Raw genomic sequence first — 23,579 nt, forward strand, 5'->3', positions numbered from 1 at the left:
AAATTAAGATCGACTTTTAAATACTCTACACTTTTGAAGGGGTCAAACTAAGTTTGGCATACAACCAGAGAAAAACAATAGTTTTAAATGTTTTCTGTAACCATTTCAACATTTCTACAAGTTTTTTTTAACAATATTATGGTCACTGTAACTATGTATATGATTACGGCAATCATAATAGGTTAAAATTACCTTTCACATGATTGTACCAATCATATATGTATATGATTTTGAATATAATCACAACTATATAATAATAAATAAGATTAAGCTACAACTCTTATCTTCTTTTTAGAGTAGTGTAGGGTATCAAAGCCCAGCACACAGACAATGCTTTTCATTTCATTTCAACAAAAACAAAACACAAATACATGTAAAACGGCAAAGGATTCGGTTTTTATTTTTATTGCTGTTTTTGTTTTATTTAGTGCTGTGCTGGAAATGATTTTATGGGAAATTGAACTTTGATGAAACCACAAAAGAATTTTTATTGAATTCTAACACTCCTTATACCAGAACGTTGTAGAATTATTGAGTTATTTTCGCATGTTTGAATGTTTATTTTTTTCCAGTACCAACCTACAACATAACTCATACTCATTCCACTCGAACTCGTTCGTTTGTATCAGCAAAAAATATTAAACACAGATATGCCAAGAAAATTAGTAAGAAAAAGCGAAAAGAAGAAAATTGAAAATCAATTGCTGGCATCTTTAAAATCAAAATTAGTTGTGCACAGAAGTTCAAATTTACGCTTAATTAATTTTCAGTTTTTATCTTTATTAAAACATTAAAGGAAAATCCGATTTCGATGAGTTTTATTTAACAAATTTTATTCGGCCTTTTCAAAGCTTAATTACTGACCGTTGTAAATGGAGCAATTAAAAATATTTGTTATTAGAAAAATTTGTCACGTCATGTTTAATTTTGAGGAAAGATGTTAACGTGATTTTTTTGTTGTTGTGAATTGTAAAGTTCACGAATAAAAAATTTAATTATGTCCATTGACTTACACTAACAAATACGTTTTTATCACGCTTAACAGTGGGACCGATTGCAAAAAGTGTTATAAAAATTATTTTTTTTAAATTCGTTTCAATATTATCAATAGTGTATGTCCATGGACATTATTGATAATATTGAAACGAACTTAAAAAAAATAATTTTTATAATGAGTGAAAGTTTTTTTAGTTTTTAAGGTAAATGAAGTCCCAAAATTTTATAAAATTATTTAATTTTACTAAAATATCAATCCTCAGGTCATAATGTTTTTAACAGTATCAAATACTTATATAAAAAACCTTTATTTACTCCTCAGAAGTTCCACAAACCTTGCCCGCTTTGACAAATTTGTACATTTTTTCATATAATGCGTACAAAATGTTATTAACATCAAATGTAAATTTTGAATTCAAGCACATACTGACTTAACAGAAATTTTAGTGTAACAGATTTTTGCACGCATTATATGAAAAAACGTACAAATTTGTCAAAGCGGGCAAGGTTTGTGGAACTTCTGAGGAGTAAATAAAGGTTTTTTATATAAGTATTTGATACTGTTGAAAACATTATGACCTGAGGATTGATATTTTAGTAAAATTAAATAATTTTATAAAATTTTGGGACTTCATTTACCTTAAAAAATAAAAAAACTTTCATATGGTGATTTTCCACGAATAAAAATATAAAATTTGATTTAATGTAAAATTTTAACAGTTAAAGATATCATAACAAAATTGGGAACTAATTTAGATCCAAATGTCCTTAAATTAATGACATTATAATTTTTGACATTTTTTATTTTCAAATACCGAAATTCCTAAAACGGGGAAAATGTGTTCCAAAAACTGAGTTTTTTTAGAAAAGTGCCTACTGTGACGCTATTTACCGTGTGATAGTAAAACAACTTTCTAAGTATTTAAACAACATATAGGGTTATACAAATACGGAACTTTTTCGAGGATCGGTGCTTTGCCTTTTTAGAATTTTTTACTGAAACCTAAATATTTTTTTTAAAATTGTCCAAGTTTGGATAGGTCTGGGGGATACTGTGTCCGCTTAAGTGAGCCCAATTTGATTTTACATGCTTTTGCATTAAGTTTTCTTTCCGGAACATATACAAATTGTATATAGTCCCAAAGAAAATTTGTTTCTATGTACAAAAGAAAAAATATAGGGACTTTTTTAGGAAAAATCGTAAAAAATTAGGCCCATTTTACATGTTCCAACTTTGGATGCGTGTAACTTTTTACACGGACGAGATAACTGTTACCAAGTTTTTTTTATTTTATTTAGAATTTTATTACCAATATAGCTGATATTTTTAAAAAAAAAATTCGACCCTCCGTAGGGCCGCCATATCTAAAAAACAAAAAAAAAATCGAGCAAAATTAAAAAAAAAAAAAAAATAAACCTAAATATCTCTTCAACTGAAGGAGATAACCTACACATGTAAGCGTATTTTTTGTAGATCTTCTCAAGGACTATTTATATTTTAAATTTCAGCTCATTCGGATCATAAATGAATTTTTGGGGATTTTTTTAAAAATTTTGAGACCAGAGGTGACCAACTTTGAGGGGCCACAAACTGGCCCGTATTACCCCTAGGAAGCTGAACAAATGTAATTCAACTCAAAAACACCTCAGCTCTAACCGTGTGAAATTTTGTAATAATATCTCCAATAGTTCCCGAGATACCGAATTATTTCCAAAAAAAAGTCATTTTGACCCCAAGCGCTCTTAATCCGAATTTCCATTTTTGTACTGTTATTGTAAATAATAAACTTCTTTATATTTTTCTTAAGTTTCATCAAAATCGGCCCAAAAATATATAACATTTCGCTATCTTTCCATTAGAAATTCCAAATATTGAAAAATTTGACCTTCGACCTTCACGATTTAAGGGTTAACATTTTCCGATTTTAGGAAAACTTTCAGACTATATTTAGAATTACCTGGAATATAATATTGTGAACAGATTTTACATAAAATAAATAACAGTAAGAAAATTGGGCTCATTCGCCAAAATATGGCTAAATAATTAGATTTTCTCGAAAATTTCCAAATTTAAATCGCAGGTACAGAAAAACTATAGGAGACATACTTTTTTCACATTTTTGTTCCCTATTATGTTGTAAATAAGTCCCCATGTGATGATCAAAAAATTCTGAAATTTGTTTAACAAAATTTTTAAAAATTTGAAATTGGAAATTTGAAACTGCCGTTAAAAAATATTTTTTTTTGGTTATACCTGCGAATAGGTTAACTGTATCCTATGAAGATAAACTTTTGTTTTAATATTTCTCAAAATATGTTAATTTTGTTCCTACATTTCTGGTTCTAGTGGCATGAGACACGTTAATGGCCTGGCGATTTTTTAATAACTTTAACATTTTTTAACCAATTTTTGTCTTTTATATCTTATTAGAACGACAATTACGTACACATTTCGATTTTTTTAAATTAATTTGCAAAAGTAATTATTTAATGGCAAAAATTTAAAAAAAATATATAAATGCATTTTTTGCCCTTGTAAATGCACCTCAAAACTAAATCGAAAGTCGGCACGGGTTGCCCTTCTTAGAAAAAGCTAACAATTTTTTTGGTGGTATTCTAGGTCATTACGAACGTTTTCAGCGGGTACCGAATCAACATTTCAAAAAATTTAATTCTAAGGGACACTCTAATATACATATTTTCTACCTGTGTCCGATATACACTCTGAAACCATCCAACCGATAAGCTCCGATCCAGTTTCATTGAAAAGGAAATTTTCTTAAGATAGTTGTTGACACCTAAAATCCTACATTAGGTCCATCCATTCTTAAAGCCGATTTTCGAATTTTCCCATACAAATATTTTTCCCAAATTTGAACTTTTGAAAATTTATATGTTTTAAAATTTTGTTTGTAGGTACCTCAGAAGATGTGTAGATTCACTAAGAAGGGATTTTTGGAAATTAAAATTTTAAGTAAAAATGGGTAAAACCGGGTATTTATATTTTTGTACATTTAAGGGAATAAAACGGGCGAAACACCAATTTTCGGTACTTTTTTGTATCCCATATAGAGTGTCCAAAAAACCGGCAAATTTAAAAACCGTAAAGGTGTGTTTTTGAAAAAAACGTTTTTGATTTTTATCTTTTAAAAAAACCGATTATCCGATTAACTGGTTTATATTAAATTTTAATTCAATATGAAAAATACGCTAATTTAAAATTTTTTAATTCTTAAGCAATTATTTTATATATTTTACGAAATATTGTCAAATGCTACAATTTTCTATAGAATTAATCAATATTTTTAGAAATTGTATCAAAATTTTCCAAAAATATGTTTAAATGAGCTTTTGAAAATATATTTCATTAAAACTGGTTAACCGTCTTACAAAAGCCGGTTTTTAAAAAAACCGAAAGGTTAAAGAGAACCGAAACCGGTCGAGTTTAAAAAAGATGAAAAAAACCGGTTGGCCGGTTTTCGGTTTTGGTTTTGGATACTCTAATCCCATATCCTAGAAATTCAATTTAAATGGAAATATAGTCCTTCTAAAAAAGTTCAAAAGGACTTTATCTTCTTTTAGAAATTTTAACCTATAAGGGGTTAAATTGATCCTTAATTTTGATACTTTTTAAATATTAATATGATATAAAAATGTTTATTATAAAACCCCTCTATTAATAAAATTTTTTTAGCGTAGTAGCATACGCTGGGTATCCGCTAGTCATTATAAATGTCATACTCAATATCACTTGCGACAACCGTTTCAAAATTACTTTCAATACCACTTTAATCTAAGATAATAATTTTATTATTAATTGCAATTGTGCTAATATTTCGCCAGGATATGTTCATACCACAGCAGCCCCATCATGTTTGGACGCTAAAGTTTCTGTTTCGAAATCAGTTCTAAAATAATTTAGCCTTTTTTTTAAATAACAAATATTTTATTCCGTAACTTTTATTTTCAAAGAATTGTAACTTCTTGCAGCCATATTTATATATTTATAGAATTAGCTGATCTACAGTAATCGAAAGACTGTCTTTATCTTTAGTAATTTTTCGAATTTCAGAAACATTACAATTTGTGTAAGAATTTTAAGTATAATAAATTCGTTTTATTTGATTATTCTACATAAAATTGTTCGAATTATTTGTTACTCGAAAATGGTATTTTTTAAAATGTTCGTAAGATTTATTCGACTAATCGAATGATCATTACTCGAATAAATGCCATACTATATACCCAAATATCTGTACTAATTCTGCAATTATAACATAGAATAATGTATGACTTTCATATAAAAATAAACTATTGTTCCTAAAAATTCGATAGGGCTTTTTGTAGGCATTTTGAAGTGCCATAATCCTAATGTAAGAACTATCACTGCTATAACTGTCCACAGCCATGCTAAACACTCTTTGTACATAAAATCCCTCTTTGAAGTTTTAATGACTGAATTAAGTTTGTTTGTAAAATAAATACGTGTACATAACTACAAAAATTTCTAAAATTTTAATCACTATAAAGTAAAATGAATTTAAAAAAATAACTTGACTTACCCCAGTATTTGTTTAACTTGATGTTGATGTTTGTTGTTGTACACAATAAAGTTTGTGTGAATTAAAATTGTTTTGCTTGTTTTAATTTCTTGTTGATGAAGTTGTTGTCGAAGCATTCCTGTGGTTTCGTTTGCAGCTTAATTTTTCATCTACTTTTCTTCTCGAGAGCTGCATTTAGTATTTGCTTGTCTTTGTCTTTTACAATACACGAATTTGAATTTCAAAAGAGTTTCAAAATCACACTCAATCTTTTGAAATCTTTATCAGAAGCAGCAGCATTCCCAAACCAAACAATTTTATATGAATAAACCAGGGGCACCACTCTCAGCAGCATCAAACCAAACTAAAACGAAGAACACCAGCAACAGATTTTGTAACGATTTTCTTTAAGCCACAGAGCAGCAGGAGAAGTTTTTATTACAAGTTTTTTTTTTAACAACTTTTCTCATTTTTTCATTATTTTTTGGTTTTTTCATTATTTTGTTTTGTTTTAGAGTTTTACACCAAGTTTTAAGTTTGTTTTTTAAGTAAAAAGTTGTACAATTTAATTGTTAAGCAAAATACAGGTCTAATATATTTTTACTACCATACCATACTATACACATTATTATTGTTGTTTTAGCCCTATTGTTATCTCTTTTACTAACTCATCTAGTGGAAGACACTTGTTTTACTCTTGGAACTGTCCCCTGGTTGCTTTTGCACCATCAGCTTAAAAAAACCCCAACGTATGAATGACATCGAAAAAATAAACAAAAGTTTTTTATTTTGTTTTGATTTTCTCTCCTTATTTTTTTATTTATCAAAACAAAAACACTCCAGGGGCCAAATCTGTATAATGAAGTTTTTAACAAGTTTACCATCAACTCACAAAAGAATAAATTGCAAATATTTCTTGCAAACACTTACACTTAAGATAGATAGGTATTAACTCTTACTCAAACACAGATACTCTCAGATTTTTTGATATATACAGTAGGGTGGCCCTAAATTTGCACTTTTTGGGTTACGGTTTTTCTCCCAAGGTCGAAAATTGTTTTCTGTCATCTGAAAATTAAATGCTGAAAATTTGAGTAAAATCGGATAACGTCTAGGTATTGAGTGAGCTTCGAGTTTTCAGTCAAAGAAGTAATATTTTTCTAGAAGTTTAACAAGCAGAATGCTAAAAACAGTTTTTGTTTTTCCTTTAAACACAAATAAATATGACAATTTTCTGTTCTCATTTTCTCATTTTCATCCCAATTTTTTTAAACGAAATTTCAAAAAAATAAATAAATTTTTGTCTAACAAACGCTAAAATAAGATTAAAACCGCAAATTCTAACAGTTCTATCTGTAATGGGTTAGCATGAGGACCGACTAGAATTCGCAGGATTTCAAGGAAATTCATGATAATGTATTGCATGTATTTGGTTTTTGTATGTGTGAAAATAGAGTAATTTTTTCCTCTCTCCTTCCGTTCTATGAGTTTATTCTTTTATATATTTTTTGAATGGGGTTTTTGTTTTTAATAACTTACATATATGTCATTTTGAAGGGTACATATCTGTCATTTATTCTCACTTAGTTATTGAACAATATAGTATAAACGACAAATTTTTTTTTTGATTCGGAAATATCGATTTTTGTGACAACAAAGCGTCATATGCGGGAAGTTTTGCTTTACTACTTAAATTTGAAAAAAGTGCCGAAGCTCACCGAAGCTTATGGTTAATGTTTTTCATCGGTTTCAACATGCGAAAGATGGTCATTTTTACACGGAACACAAAGATTGTCCAGGCAAGCCAAAAAAGTTTGAATACCAAGAATTGAAGGCATTACTCCATGAATATTGTCGCTAAGCTCAACAAGAGCTTTCAAAATCACTGCGAGCTACTCAAGCAGCAATTTTAAAACGTTTGCAAGCAGCAGGATTCATTCGCTTTTGAAGTTGGTGAAGTTGGAGACCATACTAATTGAAGCCTAGACTATTTTGTATGTCCAAAATTCTGCTACAACGATATAAAAGAAAATCATTTTGTCACCGAATCATTACTTGCTAAAGCCAAACATCCATGGCGCTAAGGAAATGCTCTGTATTTGATGGGACCAAAAGGGTCTTAGCTATTTTCAAGTAAAAAATATAGTTTTTGCATCAATTTGTTATTATAACTCCGAAACTACTGAGCCGATTAAAACGCAGTATATAAACGGATTAATATCGGACTAACCATTTTTGAGTTATCATCAATTATGTGGAGAAACGTCTAAAAAATAATTCACAATTTTACAAAAAAAAAATTAACCCTCGGAGGTATAACCAGGTCTGTGCAGACCTTTTGCATATAAAAGTATGTATAACTTTATTGTTTTTCGTGTTAAAGACAAATCCTTTCATGACTTCCTGGAGCAGCATTCATCGGGCACAATGAGGATTCGGTTTAATCCTCATTTTCAAATATTTTGGTTCAAACGACATAACCAGGTCTGTACAGACCTGTGAACAAATTGTGTATTAATTCCAGTGACGGAAAACGAAATATATGATTTTATTTGCCTTACTTTGTTTTCCGGCGTGTATGGGTCAAACAATCAGCCTGCTCCTGACTTGTGGGGCAGTAATGGAAACCCAATCTACCAGGTGACGATGTCTGGTATCCGATATAAAATGATTCTCAAGTACAATCGATTTGACAATAGCAGTACAAGATCCGCTCGACTAGGAGATAGTATATCGGCCGCCATCGACGACGTTTGGAACATGCTCATGAACAACTTGGAGCGTCGATATGTTCCGGATAGCCAGATAACAGTTTATGAGCAATTGTTTCCGTACAGAGGCCAGACGCGCTTCTTCCAACATATTCCATCAAAGCCAGCCAAATACGGCATAGAAATCTGGTGGATATTCGACTCCAACTCCAATTACCCACTGAATGGAATAATTTATATTGGAAAACAAGCAAACGAAGCACGTGCGGCAAATCTAGGCGAGAACGTTGTTCTGAAATTGGTTGGAAAATATTGTGGTTCTGGACGAACAATATATGCTGATACATTTTTCTGGCAAATGAGTTGGCCACGATTTTGATGACAAAACGGTTGGGTTATGTAGGAACCATGCGAAGAAACAAAGCATGCATACCGAAGGAGATGTTGAATCCTTAAAGAGAGATATTGAGAACTTTATTATGTTACCACAACAATAATGTGGCACTCTTGTCGCACTCGTAGATTCATCGAAACCAGCGCAGAATCCATTTAAAATATTGAATTACAATATGTATAAATCCAGAGTGGACACCATGGATCAGATGGTTGGTGGTTAGACTTCCAAACGATCCACAAACCGATGGCCGTTAGCCTTGTTTTTGAATATGTTGGACGTTGCAATGGCGTTATTCGGTGTATATGACCAACACTGTATTCTCTTCAAGTAGTCCACTTTGTTATAAATTGGACAAAAAACTGCGAAAAAGCACGGTTTCATTGCATATATTGCAAAAAGCCGGTTCGTTTACAGCATTCACATGCCAGGTATTCGCATATAATATGCCGTACATAATATTTGTTTTGCTGCCTTTAAAATAAAATAGCGTATGTAGCTACCAAAGATGTATTAAAATGTGTTTTTGTTGTTAATTTTTTGTTTTTCCTAGCATAAACAAATTTACACACACTTTTAGGATATCTGACTATGCATTTCCATACAAATCCCATATAGGTCTGCACAGACCTGGTTATACCGTTTAGCGCCAAAAAATCCCTATACCTCCGAGGGTTAAAAAAACGTCTCCATAGAATTTAAAATTTGGACCATATTTGTTTAAAAAGCCTCTAAAATTTTTTCGATTTTTGTTGTCGATGTCGCAGCCCCATTTTATCAATTTCTGGTTATTTTTTATCGTGACGATAAACGGATAGTTCTCATACAAAAATTGTATTAATTGGAAGTATATCGTTACACAAAACGATAGCCTTTAAATATCAATTTGTATTTATAATTGAAATTTTTTTAAGCATTTAATTTTAAAAATTTTGTGAAAATATTATTTTGACTCAAATGTTGAAATTTCAAATAAAATGTACAGCCTCTAAATGTTATCAGAATTTACATTCAGCATTTGACATTTAGATGGCGGAGAACAATTTTAGATCTAGGGAGCATCGAACATCTAAAATGTACAAAATAAGACCCACCCTAATGTACGGTTTTGCAATATTGTTCGAAATTATTTGAAATACATAGATTTTAAAGTTGTGTGTTTTGTTTCGTTGTTTTTTTTTCTAGCAACACAATTGATTCTATTCATGAATGGAAATCTATAGAAAAATTTAAGCTTTTATACAGCTATAAAGGGATTTTTATGTAAAACTTTTATATTACTGTTGATTGAAATTAATTTTGTAAAATGAAATGAGATTTTTTGGCTAAAAGGAGCAACGGGAAGCATGGAAACCGCAAATAAGCAATTGCATATTTTATTCCAATATCATATCATATCATATAAAGCCAACAGATATTTATAAGTTTGACATGTTTATTAAGAAGATTTTGGAGTTTTGCCTTTTTTAAACTTAAAAGACAATTTTACAATGTTTTGGTTATAAAGTAATTTTAAAGAATATTTTTGTATATATAAATACTTTATACATATTATTAATGCAACCTCAATTAAAACTTTCATATATTTTAATTTCCTAAAACAAATCCCCAAGAAAATCTATTTACAAATTCATATTTTCCCTTTAGCTTTTGGTTACCTTCTTTCTATATGTTATATTAATAAAAATTGTCCTAATTTTTCTTTCTAATATAAATGTACCATAAATTTGACAAAACTGCTGCTGGCTTTTTGTTCATAAAATATAATTTTTTTTCTCTTCCGTAATTTAAAGTCTTCGTAAAAGTTTTTCTATTTATTTGTTTGTTTTTTGCTCTTTTTTTATATAATTTCTTTACATAATTTGTTTATTTAGTTTGTTCATAGAAAATTAAAACAAAAATTTATTTCAAATTGTCCATATTTTTACGGCCGAATAATTTTTGTTTTTTTTTTTATTTTATGGTTAAATGCCTCAATTTGCTGCATCAACATAATTTTTCATTCAGTAAACGAATTAAATTGTTGAAAAATGTGTTTTCGTTTTTAATTATAAAATGTTGTTGTATGTATTGTTTTTTGTATATTTGTATGGTACAAAAGCAAATAAATATATAATTTATGTGTAACGACATAATTTTGGAAAGTTAAATAAAAAATTTGGGAACGAACAACATTTGTTTAAATATTTACAACTGTGTCGAAACATACATATATGTAAATACTTAAAAATATTTTACTATCCAATATTTAAAAATATAGTACTAATGCTTAAATACTTCATGTCATAAATATTTCAAAGAAATTTCCAAAATAAGAAATTCCATAGAGTGGTATATTAGTATCGCTATCAGTCGTTCTAGTTTGATGTAAACATCTCTTCTTTGGAACGATTCTAGAACTTTTTATTTAATTTGCCTGAAATTAAGTATTACTAAGAGATGCTTTTTAAAAAAATTAAAAGAATATTTTTTAACAATAAACTATGAAATATATTTCTTAGAAAAAGTTAAACTATGAAGGTAACAAATAACGAATATTTAAAAAACAAGTAAGAAAGTATGATCGGTCACGCCCGACCATGTAATAGTCTACACTAAGTAAATGAGCAAAATCATTTTTCTTTTAAAATATCAATAATTTATATTTGTGAGTGATTTTCGGAAGTGGTCCTTGTATGGGAGCTATGACCAATTATGAACCGATCACCATGAAATTAGTTCGTGTGATTTGTGCCTATATGAAAGTTATTTATCATAAATTTTGTATGTATATTAAAATTTTTAAGAGATTTATGCACTTTAAAGTGATTTTCGGAAGCGGGTTATATGGAATGTATGACTAATAATGGAGCGATCATAAAAATTTAGTGACATGCATTTTAGGTATATAAAACTTATTTGGAGCGAAATTTGTATAGATACATATATAAATTAAACATTTATGGCCGATAAAGTCCAATTTCGGGAGGACATTTGTATGGGGGCTAGGTGAAATAATTGGCTGATATAAGCCAATTTCAATATACCAAATTTTATCAAAAGATCTTCAAAATTGTGACCTGTACTTTCAGCACAATTTCATCAATTTTGAAGAAAGTAATTGAAAAATTCAGGGATATTAGATAGACCAATTGCTGATGCTTATCATACCGATCGTCCAAAAATAACTCGTTCAAATTTCAATATCAAAACAATGAAATTTCCGGAAGACCAATCCATCATGGACTAGATCTTCAAATTTTAAGAAGCTCAGGGATCATTTTACCGCATTCTATGTCGAGTAAAATGTGTCACAATTTTCATATTTGAGATTGTGGAATTTGATATTGAGCAAGAAATTTAGTACATTTTATCACAATTTCGATGTCGAAATAATAGTTTGATACGATAGCTCGCTCGATAACGATTGCCTTAATTTAGTCCGACATCTGCGTCTATATACTCAGTTAAATTGACACAAGATCTCAAGCCTAATGACCAAGTTCAACAAAGAGTATTCGTTGAATGGATTACACAGGGCATAAAAAAACCACTATACAATTTTGATGTATTGTGATTCCAGTAGTACAAATATGGTCCAAATTTTAAATTCTATGGAGAAGTTTTTTTAATTTTTTTTTTAAATTGTGAATTTTTTTAGACGTTTCTCCACATAATTTACGATAACTCAAAAACGGTTAATCCTATATTATTAAAATAAACTTAGAAAAGTTTAAATTTACATAACCTTTAATCCGTTTATATATTACGGTTTAATCGGCTCAGTAGTTTCGGAGTTATAAGAACAAATTGAACAAAAAATATATTTTTTACGTGAAGATAGCCAATTTTTGTGTTTTAAAAAACTCATGAAAAATTTAAAACGGCAGAAATTGTACAGGTTTATTACTTCATAACAAAGCCACATATAATAGCAACGAAATGAGATATAGATCATAAAAATCTATTGATTCTTTTCAAATTTATTCACAATTAAGTGAATTCGCTATTTTCACAAAATTTTACATTTTTGTGTGATATGCATAAAATTGAGTAGTTAATGTTCTTCTTTGGATATAGCGTTTTAATCGGCTGACTAGTTTTTGAGTTACAATAACAAATTGAAGCAAAATATATATTTTTTTATGTGAAAATAAGCGAATTCACTTCATAGTGAATAAATTCAAAAAGAATCGTAAATAAATTTAAAAAGAAACGCAACAAACAGATTAAAGGTTATGTAAATTGGATCTTTTTTAAGTTTACTTCAATAATATCGGACTAATATTTTTTGAGTTATCATAAATTATGTGGAGAAACATCTACAAAAACATTATAAACAAAAATTAAAAAAAAATCTATCCATAGAATTCAAAAATTTGACCATTTTTTTAATTAGTTAGTGAAGCCTTGTTATGCTGTTGACCTGTGTTATTAATAATCAACAAGTGAATGCTGATTTTTCGAACAAAATCATCCATTTGGTATTCAGACAACCTATATTATTATTGTCGAAAAACTAATGCACCTACAACGTATCACAATTTGGTTCGGACGTTGTACTGGTGGTATCATTGGACCATACTTCTTCCCAAATGAGTCTGGTCAAGCAGTGCCTGTGTCTGGTGCTTGATATTGCGGGTCCTTTCTGCAAAAATTGCATGATATTGATGTGGATACCATGTGGTTTCAACAAGATGGTGTCACATCCCACAAATCTCTTGAAACATTACAATTTCTGCATGGGAGATTTTCTGGTCATATACTCTCCTCGTTTTGGTGATCAGAATTGGCCACTTAGATCGTGTGATTTAACACCATCGGTTTTATTTGAATGGAGTTACTACATTTATGCAAAATCGTCATGGAAATTTTCGAACAACTTTGAAACTAAATGTCCTTAAATCAACTGCGTTATCACTTTTGCAATTTTCTATTTGAAAATACAGAAATTCCTAAAACGGGGAAAATGTGTTCCAAAAACTGAGTTATTTTTTAAAGCGGTCTTTGCGTTTTTAGAGTTTTTACAAAAACTTATTTTTTTTTAAATTGGCTAAGTTTGTATAGGGCTGGGCATTTCTATGTCAGCATTAAGTTCTCTTTTTGGATCATATACAAATTATATATAGTCCGGAAGAAAATTTCTTTCTATAAAAGAAAAAAATATAGGGACTGTTTTGGGAATACCTCCTCTTTTACATATTCCAACTTTGGAAGCCTGTTTTTTTTTAAAAAAATCTGCTATAAGTGCGATAATACTTATAGCAGATTTTTAAAAAAAAAGTTCTACCCTCCGTAGGCATGCCAAATCAAAAAAACCCAAAAAAAAAATCAAGCAAAATTAAAAAAAAATACCTCTATAACCTTATAAGCGTATTTTTGACTATTTACATTTTAAATTACATCTTATTCGGATCATAAATGGTGACCCGAGAACTTTCTGTTAAATTCCACATTTTTGAGCTGAAACTGCAAACAACCGGGTAATGAAAATTTAAAAGTTCAAATATCTCGAAAGCTGATGAATATATGATTTCAACAAAACATCTTAAACCATTGAAAAATGCCGAATTTGGATAGAACATATATTTCAATCTGCTAACAATATAAATTATATAAATTATGCTTCTTTATACGAAATCAAGTTCAGTTATCAAAAGCAAATATTAATGGACTCAACTAAGTGTTCTTTTAAAATCAAATTCAAAAATTTCTTTCAGTGTCCTAAAACTAAACTATTTGTTATAGAAAATGTCTAAATAAACTTTTGAAACCAATTTTTATTATCGACAAATATTTCTGCTATATTTTCAGTATTAAATTAGCACAATATTAAAAATACACCAAATATTCCAAATATTTTCTGCAGCTGTTTTATTTAATCCCTGCTGTTTTTTTAATTAAAAATTGTACATACCCATTAAACTAAACTTTTTAGAAAATTTGTTTTATTTAATTTAAAATTCCTACAAAACCACTGTGCTTAATTTGTCATCACTCTTATATTTTTATTATTTTTTTTTTATTTTTATTGGAAAATTAGTTTGAACTTTATTGTTTAAGAGACTTATTTAATTTTGTTGTTGCTGTTTGTTTTTTTGTATATTTGTTTAACTTTTATTGCTTTTTGTTGTTTTGTTATTATTTTTATTTTCGTTTTGTTTATTTCTTTTCTTTCTACACAATTTAATTTTTATGAACTTTTTACAAATGTTTACAAAAAGATTTCAACAAAAAAACACGCGTAATAATTGAAATATTTTAATATTCTCACGTCAAAGTAGTTTTCAGAAAAAAAACTAAGTGTAATAAAATTATTATTATTATTATATTATTGTAGTACAATTTAGAATAATTTGCAACAAAGTTGTATATATAAGTCAAGTTTATGGTGCTTTTTTATTTTTATTATAAAATTTACTTTATTTTTTTAGACTGGAATTTATAAAGTGATTTACACTTAAGTTTTGTTATTGTTTTTGAACAAAATAATCAATGAAGTTTACTCATCACTAAACTTGCACGCGCTGCCATAATTTCTCATTTTAATTACTTTATAATTTGTAGTAGTAAGTAGTAGTAGTAAAGACACTGATATAAATCATGGCCCTGGGCAACGTAAGTAAGTAACCATTATTAAATGAGTTAAACAAATTGTTTGGCATAACTCAACTTGTACACCTGGCACAACACCTTCATTATCCTTTTGCACTTTCGTTTATTTTCTTTCGTTTTTTCGTAATTTTATTTTAAACACTTGGCTGTTAAATATATGTATTTCAAGCAGTAAAGCACAGGATTCTCAGTAAATCCTTGGCTTGCTTTCGCAATTAGCAGCTAAATAGCGGAAATTTAATACACTCACACTGTAACACTCGAGCGCATTACACAGGCCCGCACACACACACGCACTTACTTTTAAATATTTAAATAGATATTTGAAATTTGCTTAGAGGAGCCCCAGCCAGCAATTCTTAAACATTTTCATGTATTTGTTTCATGTTGTTGTAGCTGTAGTTGTAAACGTTTAACACTAACCCACTTTAACACTAACAAAACTCACTTTGCAACAGACACCGCTTCAAGAGCACACACACGTCGTCCAAACAACATTAGAATGTGTTGTAACGCGTCCATACGTTTATTCAAGCAGGAAGGAAACGGAAGCATTTGAATACATGCGTATGTTTATGTTACAACTGAACAGGAAGTAGTTAAACGCAACGGTTGTTTGATTTTTAAAGCGATTCGCTTGCAGTTGTTTGTAAATATTTTCAATATTTTTCTTTTTATTATTTTAATAGGTTTAACAATTTTCTTTTTTAAAACTTTAATTTATTTTTTTAATTTTTCCTTTGATTTTACAATTTCATTGCATTTAAACTTGCTTCTTATTTTCAATTTAATTTGTTGTTTAATTTTTTTGAAATTTATATTTCTCTTTGGTTTTCAAAAACACGTCCGCTGTATTCTCATGAACGTGGCCGCACATCAGCCAGTTTACTAACGAATGATTTCCCTCTCGTTGGTTATGGTTCTATTAGGCGCTATATTCTATTCTGTTTAAAAAATGTTTGACGTTAAAGCTCAACAGCAGCAGCAACAACAACAGCAACAACAAATGTTGTACTACTGTTATTGTTACTCATCAATCTACTATATAGTCGTAGAGAGTCGTGCTGCCAGATTTTAAGGGATTGATTGTGGGATATCTCTATATTAGGGTGGGTTTTTGTTATGATTTTACGAATTCAAGAGAGCTTGGTTTAGAATATTGTTACGTTTTAACCTTTTCAAAACGTTTTGTTTATTTCCTTTAAATAAACCGGATACTTTTGATTGCAAATAAAAGCCGTTTAGTAGTTTAAAAATAGTAACAACTTTTTATTTATTCAAAATGTACAACAACCACAGAATTAAATAGCCACTCAATGTTTTTTATGCACGTTTGCAAATTCGCAGAAATACAGAAACAATTTATAATGTACACGAATTTACTTGAAAAACACAACACACTTTAAGGCACTCAGTTGATGTTTATTCGAAAAGCATCTCTGATAAACTCACTCACGACTGCAACATCTGCCACTATTTATAACACTGCCATCTGCACTCTAGATTGTTCTTTAACTGTCAAAATTCGAATATTCTAGATCTTACTAATACATACGCCATCTGTGGTGTACTTTCTATAATGTTCTTTAACTGAATATTCGAATTCGAATACAGCGTTGCCAACTTACGATCAAATCAACTGAAAGCTTTTATTTAATAATGCCCACAGATATGTTACAGTTTGCTATTACAGCACTGTTATTTGAAAGCATTATGCTACTTTTAAATCAGCCCTTAAAATCGTTATATTTGAATTCAAGTTCAATTTCGTAACAATATTGTTTTGCTAAATTCGGTTAACATCAACCTTTGAAACAAAAGCAAATTAACTGTATAGAACCTTTTTAAGATCGAAACAACTTAAACGAATGATGAAATGCATTTGTTTAGTTTTCATTTAAACAACGTTTAAATTTCTATTTAATTTTTGGAAGTCCTTTTCACAAAATTATTCTTGTAATTGTTCTTTTTGTAGCATAAAGAATTTTACAATATTTATTCAGGTGTATCTGCCTGTAGATCAAGTTAAAGAAATTGTGCTACTTCGACTGGATGGGTCCATAAAACCACTGGATGTAATAACTTAGGGTTGGATGGACAGTCAGGATTATATTGTGGAGGGTGTCGTTAGGATCCTGGCCACATGCTAGGAATAAGTTGAAGACGGCGGGACCAACAAATTATCCAATCGGTCGGTGTAAATAGAATCAAAGTTTGTTGAAATAATTTGTTTAAATTAGTTACTTGTTTATATTTACTTTGTATTTATATGTATTATTTTAATTTAATATGTTTTGTTATTTATATTATTCTGAAAATTTTCTATTACAAATTTGTCAATAAAATATTTTCATTCTTGAAATCAATTCAGTTAATAAAGGTCGTATTTTATTTTTCTCAAAAAAGTTGAAGAAAAATCGGCTTGTACTAACGTTAGACAGCAAATATTTTCAACTGGACAAAATACTGTTACGAAATTGTACTTGAATTCAAATATAACGATTTTAACGGCTGATTTAAAGTTGTATAATGCCTCTTAAACTGTAACATATCTATGGACATTATTAACATTAAATAAAAGCTTTGAGTTGATCATTGATCGTAAGTATGGCAACGCTGAATGTTTGCTGCAACTCGTATATTCGAGTTTTGACAGTTAAAGAGCATAGTAGAAAGTTCTCCAGAGATGGCGTGTGTATTCGAAAGCTCTAGGCTTCGAATATACGAGCTTTGACAGTTAAAGAACCATCTAGAGTGCAGATTGCAGTATTATAAATAGTGGCAGAGGTTGCAGTCGTTAGAGAGATTATAAGAGACGCTATTCGAATAAACATCAACTGAGTGCCTTAACGTGTGCTGTATTTTTCAAGTGAGTTCATGTACATTATAAAGTGTATCTGTATTTCTGCGAATTTATTATATTTAGAGTTTTTACAATTTTTAAACTACTAAACGGCATTTATTTGCAATCAAAAGTATCCGGTTTATTTAAAGGAAATAAACCAACGATTTGAAAAGGTACTTTTAATATTTATATAAATTAGACATGTAGTGTAACTAAATTTTAGACCGAACATTTGAAATAGTAGGTGAATAAATTGCTCATGAGGAGAAAAAGAATCAGAGACAAAATAATACATCTATGGGGAAATTAATTTTCTTGATTTTTATAAAAATACTAAACTAAAAAAAGCATGTTCTTAATTAGTTGACAGATTTATCAATGCTAACTATTATTGATCAATAGTTTTAAAATATTTATAATTCAGATATAGTAATGGATGAATGGATGAATGGATGTCAAAAATTACAATATCACATACTTGGGGTATTCACACGGTCTGCTGTTGTCATAATGTCCTAATTCATGTAACTTATTCCCCATTGTTCTTAGCAGAATGTGACCCAAATATTTTAGATAGCTATTTCTTCAATCTCTAGAAAAAAAGTTATAAATAAAAAATTTTTAATATTTTTTTCCCGAAATCAACTTTTTTGACTTTTTTCTAAAATGAACCAACCTTTTTTTCTCAAAAGAAAGGTTAGATATTTTCCTTGAAGACCTATTTGGTCGCTTAGTGGGATGCGACTTGGATATCTATCAAAAAAATGGTTTGTAACTCAAAACATAAAATTTTTGACTTTTTTTTGCAAAATCAAAATTTTTGTTGACTTTTTTAAAAAATTTTTTTTTATTTTTTTGCTCAAAATAAAGCTTAGATATTTTCCTTGAAGACCTTTTTGATTAGTTAGTGGGATGCGATTGGGATATCTATCAAAATAGATATTTTTTTACTCAAGATATAAAATTTTACTTTTTTCAAAATGGGCCCTTTTTTAATTTTTTTTTACTCAAAAGAAAGCTTCGTTCTTTTAAGAGGCTTTTGGTCGCTTAGTGGGATGCTGGTGGGATATATATCAATATAACTATTTTGTAACTCAAGACATACAATTTTTGATTTTTTTTTGCAAAATCGAACTCTTTTTCATTTTTAAAAAAAAAATTTCTGCTCAAAAGAAAGCTTAGCACTTTTTCTTTAAGACCTATTAGGTCGCTTAGTGGGATGTGAGTGGGATAGTTGAATTTCCGCCTTCAATACACGAGCATACAGTGGAACAAAATCAAAATATTTTGCAAATAAATCTGACATTTCTAATTGGCCGATCCGATGACATCAAATAACACTATTAAAAGAAATCCATTGATGTTGAATCACGCAATTCTGAAACTTGAGAATACAAGGTCAAATTTCTGAAGCAGTCGAGTACAATATTGACGATTAACAAAGCTATCAAGGTGAAAAATAGCTTCATTGCGAAATCTAAATTAATTTTAATAAATTAAAACAAGTTTAATGGTGAAAAAATAAATAAAAGCTGTTTTTTAATAATAAAACAAAAAATTTACGCTTAAAAAGCATCGCATGTAACTTGAAGAGTAGAATGCGAAGTAGGTATGAAAAGCACGCAACGCTTTGACGCGAAGACGCGTACTGGGGACCTCCAGCTTAAGAGCAGGCACAGTGGAATGAGTATAGGATATTTTAGAATGTATAAGTATGCCTTTTAGAAGGCCCACAAACTGAAGTCCTATCATTTTTCCCGCTGGGATAGGATGGTAATGGTAAATTTGAGTAGCTAATGTACTGCAAATGACTAATGTTAATTATTAAATGATAAATTTTGTCAATAAATTCAAAACTATGTGAAACAAGTAAGACAGCTATATTCGGCTGTGCCGAATCTTATATACCCTTCACCAAATTATACTTTAAAATAATTTTTTTTAAATATTTTTAAACAAAATTTAATTTTTTTTTTAATTGTTTTTCCAAATTTTTTTTTTTTTGAAATTGTTTTTTAATTTTTTTTTTAAAAAAGTTTTTTCCAATTTTTTTTTAAAAATTTTTGTTTTTGTAGTTTTTAATTTTTTTTTTTGGAAATATTTATCCCGATTTTTGTAGGTCCAACTTACTATAGCCTTATCTACATCGTTGCAATGGACTTTGAAATATCTATCATTAGATATCCATATTGTCTATATTAATGACTTAGTAATCCTGATATAGATCAAAAATAGGTCAAAAATCGAGGTTGTCCTGGTTTTTTGCTCATATCTCCGTTATTTATGGACCGATTTTGCTGATTTTAAATAGCAGACTTCTCGAAAGCATGTCTGACAGAATTATTGAAGATTTGGATCCCGAAGATATCTGGGGTCTTCAGAAAATTGATTTCAACATACAGACAGACGGACATGGCTTAATCGAATCCGCTATCTATAAGTATCCAGATATATATATACCCTTCTCACGAAGGTGAAGGGTATAAAAATTCAAATATTTGTTTAATTACAAAAAATTTATTTATGTTGTTGTGGAAATAATGATAAGTTATTGTATTACGGACAGTAGGTAAATTAGGAATTTCTGGGATAGTTTTTTTCTTTCTTAATCCCAGTTTCAAACTGTCGTTATCGTTTGTGCATGACTGTCAGTATATCGTCACTATAAAAATTAACCAGTGATTGCGAAAATGGGGCTAAAACTTTTTAACATTTTGGGCATTTAGACCTCACAATATGGTCATCTCCATTCATACAATAATCTGGCATTACACTAGCCCTCACCAACACTTATAGTAGACGAACCAAACAAACGAACATCTTCATTTTGATTCACTGTAAAATGTAAACTAAACCTTTTTTGTTGTAGTGCACTTGGTGCCTTACATTTCATACACAACAAAAACAACGACAACAATGAAATACAAAACACATCATTATTATCATCATTGCCCAACTACGACCACTGATATCAATGAGTAAAGTGACCAAAATGCTTGATGCTGGGAGGGTGTTGATTTTTTATTTTTACTCAGTTCAGTTTTAATGTTCAAGTTTAGGCACGACATGCGCAAAATTTATGCCAAACGGTTAACAGTTGAATGTAAATTAAAATCGTAAGAGAAAGAAAAACAAGTGAATATTTTCTATATAAAATAAACAACTGTTAGTACAAGTACTTTAAATAATAGAATACTTTTACAAAGTACTTACTACATAAGAGATTTGTTTACACTTACATTTCTCTTTATCAGTAAAGCACTATAACACAGAGCTTTTCCTAACACACACTACTCACTGTTAATCATTTTGTATGATGGTTTTTTTTAGCTCAATTCTGTTAGATTTTATCACTGGTATTTGTTTGGTGAGTGCTCTTTTTTGTGGAGCAAAATAAGTGCGTTTATTTCAAGGTCACTGCTTGACATACTTACTCCCTCATCGTGGTGAATGTTAAAGAAAGGCAGCAGCAAGCAGCAAACAAAAACAAATAAATATGCTGCATAATATTTTCATGTGGGAGTTTACAGTGTTAGGACATCAATAACATGGTAATGGTTGTTGATTTTATCCACTAAAGACACAATATTCGAAATTCAAGTACAAATAAATTACGAAAATTATCATTATTGTTTAGAAGTTTAGTAAACATTTTTTTTATATTAGGGGAAATATGTATGTATGTACATTAGTAAGTCCCAAATATGGGTGCTCAAGCATAATTTTAAAGCTTATAGGGTAAAGCAGTTTTGACATTTTTCGGAGGTTTAAAGGTCGCTCAAGTCGAGTTTATGCCAAAAATCGGTTTGTTTGTCGGCCTTTTTTTGATTTTTCTTCATAACATTGTCAAAATCCACGATTTTCTTTACTTTTGAGAAAATCGTCCAAGCTTTATTTTTGTGTGCAAAAACTATTAGTTTTTGTGAAAATTAGCTCATTAAGGTGCCCTTAACGCTTTATAACATTTAAAATTTTTACGAAAATGAAACAAACTAAAAATGCAGTTTGAATAATCAGTTAATTCTTAATAATTTAGGTACAACAGTTTTTGAATTTGCTTTCACCGTTCTACTTCAGGATATATGGGAAGGACACGAATCCTTGAGGTTTAAATTACCAAATTTTATGTATGATTTTATTTTGCCAATTAAAACATGTTCGCCAAATTTCATTACTTTGCGATAACGCCTTCTAGTTTTTTTTCTTGGGTCAGCACTCAGGGGATGACCCCTACTTATGCAAATCATTGTGTTGGAACTAGGAAAATAGGCTATGGGAGGGAGGATAGAGGGAGTAGTGTTTGTGGACATTTGATTTGAATTTTCTTATATTGAAAGTGACTGGAAAGACTGAAGGAGGAAGCTTATTCCACATACGGACAGTATGGCTAAATAACGAATTTTCCCTGTAATGTGTTGTGCGATCCACTGTCCAGTCGACAACGAATTGATGTGACCTTGCCGAAGAGTGTGTATTGCGTAAAAAAGTTCCCTAATTTCCGCAGAGCACATACCATTGTAGTATCGGTAGAACAGTGAAACCCAACCCACATTGCGACGATGTTCCAGTAAGTCAATAGAGCTGGATTCCCTACTATCACCGATAAGCATCTTCGCCCTCTCCTGTACGCGGTCGAATAACTCCAAAATAGACTTCGAAGCACCGGCCCACATATGAGAGTTGTATTCCATTTTAGGTCGGATATATAGTAAGTGGTGTAAATACTAAGGAGATCAGATGGAGTGAAGTATTTCTCACACCGTTTTAGAAAACCAGCGGACATCGCACTGAATACCCCGGTGCGATGTCCCGGGGAGCAGTAAGGACTTTGGCTCGGAGGCGCTGCTCGTGTAGAGATTTTTCACGCCTCAGCACTTTGGCACACGAAGATCTCGCCCTTTTGCGTAGCGAATCAGTTTCGGCATTTTTGTTGTTACGCCAGATTCTGAATGCTTCCTCTCTAGATCTGATTGCAATTTTGCACTTCTGATTAAACCACGATTTTTCCATAGTTTTAATCGAAATTTTCTTAGATGGAATGAAGCTTTTCATCCCCATCATAATTATGTTCTCCACCATTTTCGCCGTGAAACTCGTTGAGCTCAGCCCACGAGCCTTTTCGTTGATAAAAGTTGAACGTTTCGCAGCTGGTCGTGAAACGATACGAAGTTCAGAGAGCGAAAATGAGGCGGAAATGGTGCAATGATCTGAATTGCCGAGAGTTGCAAAAACTTCTACTTCATACTTGTCGTCTTTATTCGCACAACCCCATTCAGAGATTGTCACAAGATCTTGGTGCTTTATCATTCATGTTTTGCTTCATTGCCCCAATCTCCGACAGGCTTGGTCTATAATTGAATGCATATGAATGGCAAATGTTGCTGTCATCTGCAAAAGAGTAGATAGGGTTGGAAGTTTGACGTAGAAGGTCGTTTATAAAGATAAGAAATAGAGTAGGAGAAAGGACGGAGTCTTGCGGTACCCCTGAATTGATCTTG

General features: G+C 30.1%; 1 protein-coding gene across 1 annotated transcript in view; it reads right to left on the reverse strand.

Moving 5' to 3' along the window:
* The window catches only part of Octbeta2R (Octopamine beta2 receptor), a 300,943-nt gene extending 284,641 nt beyond the window's left edge, over positions 1–16,302 (reverse strand). Inside the window, exon 1 of the mRNA XM_065516130.1 lies at positions 15,685–16,302. The gene's annotated coding sequence lies outside the window, so the exon portion shown is untranslated. The remainder of the gene's footprint in view (positions 1–15,684) is intronic.
* Positions 16,303–23,579: the final 7,277 nt, after the last annotated feature.

Source organism: Calliphora vicina, chromosome 1 (genome assembly GCF_958450345.1).
Source record: "Calliphora vicina chromosome 1, idCalVici1.1, whole genome shotgun sequence".
Classification (NCBI taxonomy): Eukaryota; Metazoa; Arthropoda; class Insecta; order Diptera; family Calliphoridae; genus Calliphora; species Calliphora vicina.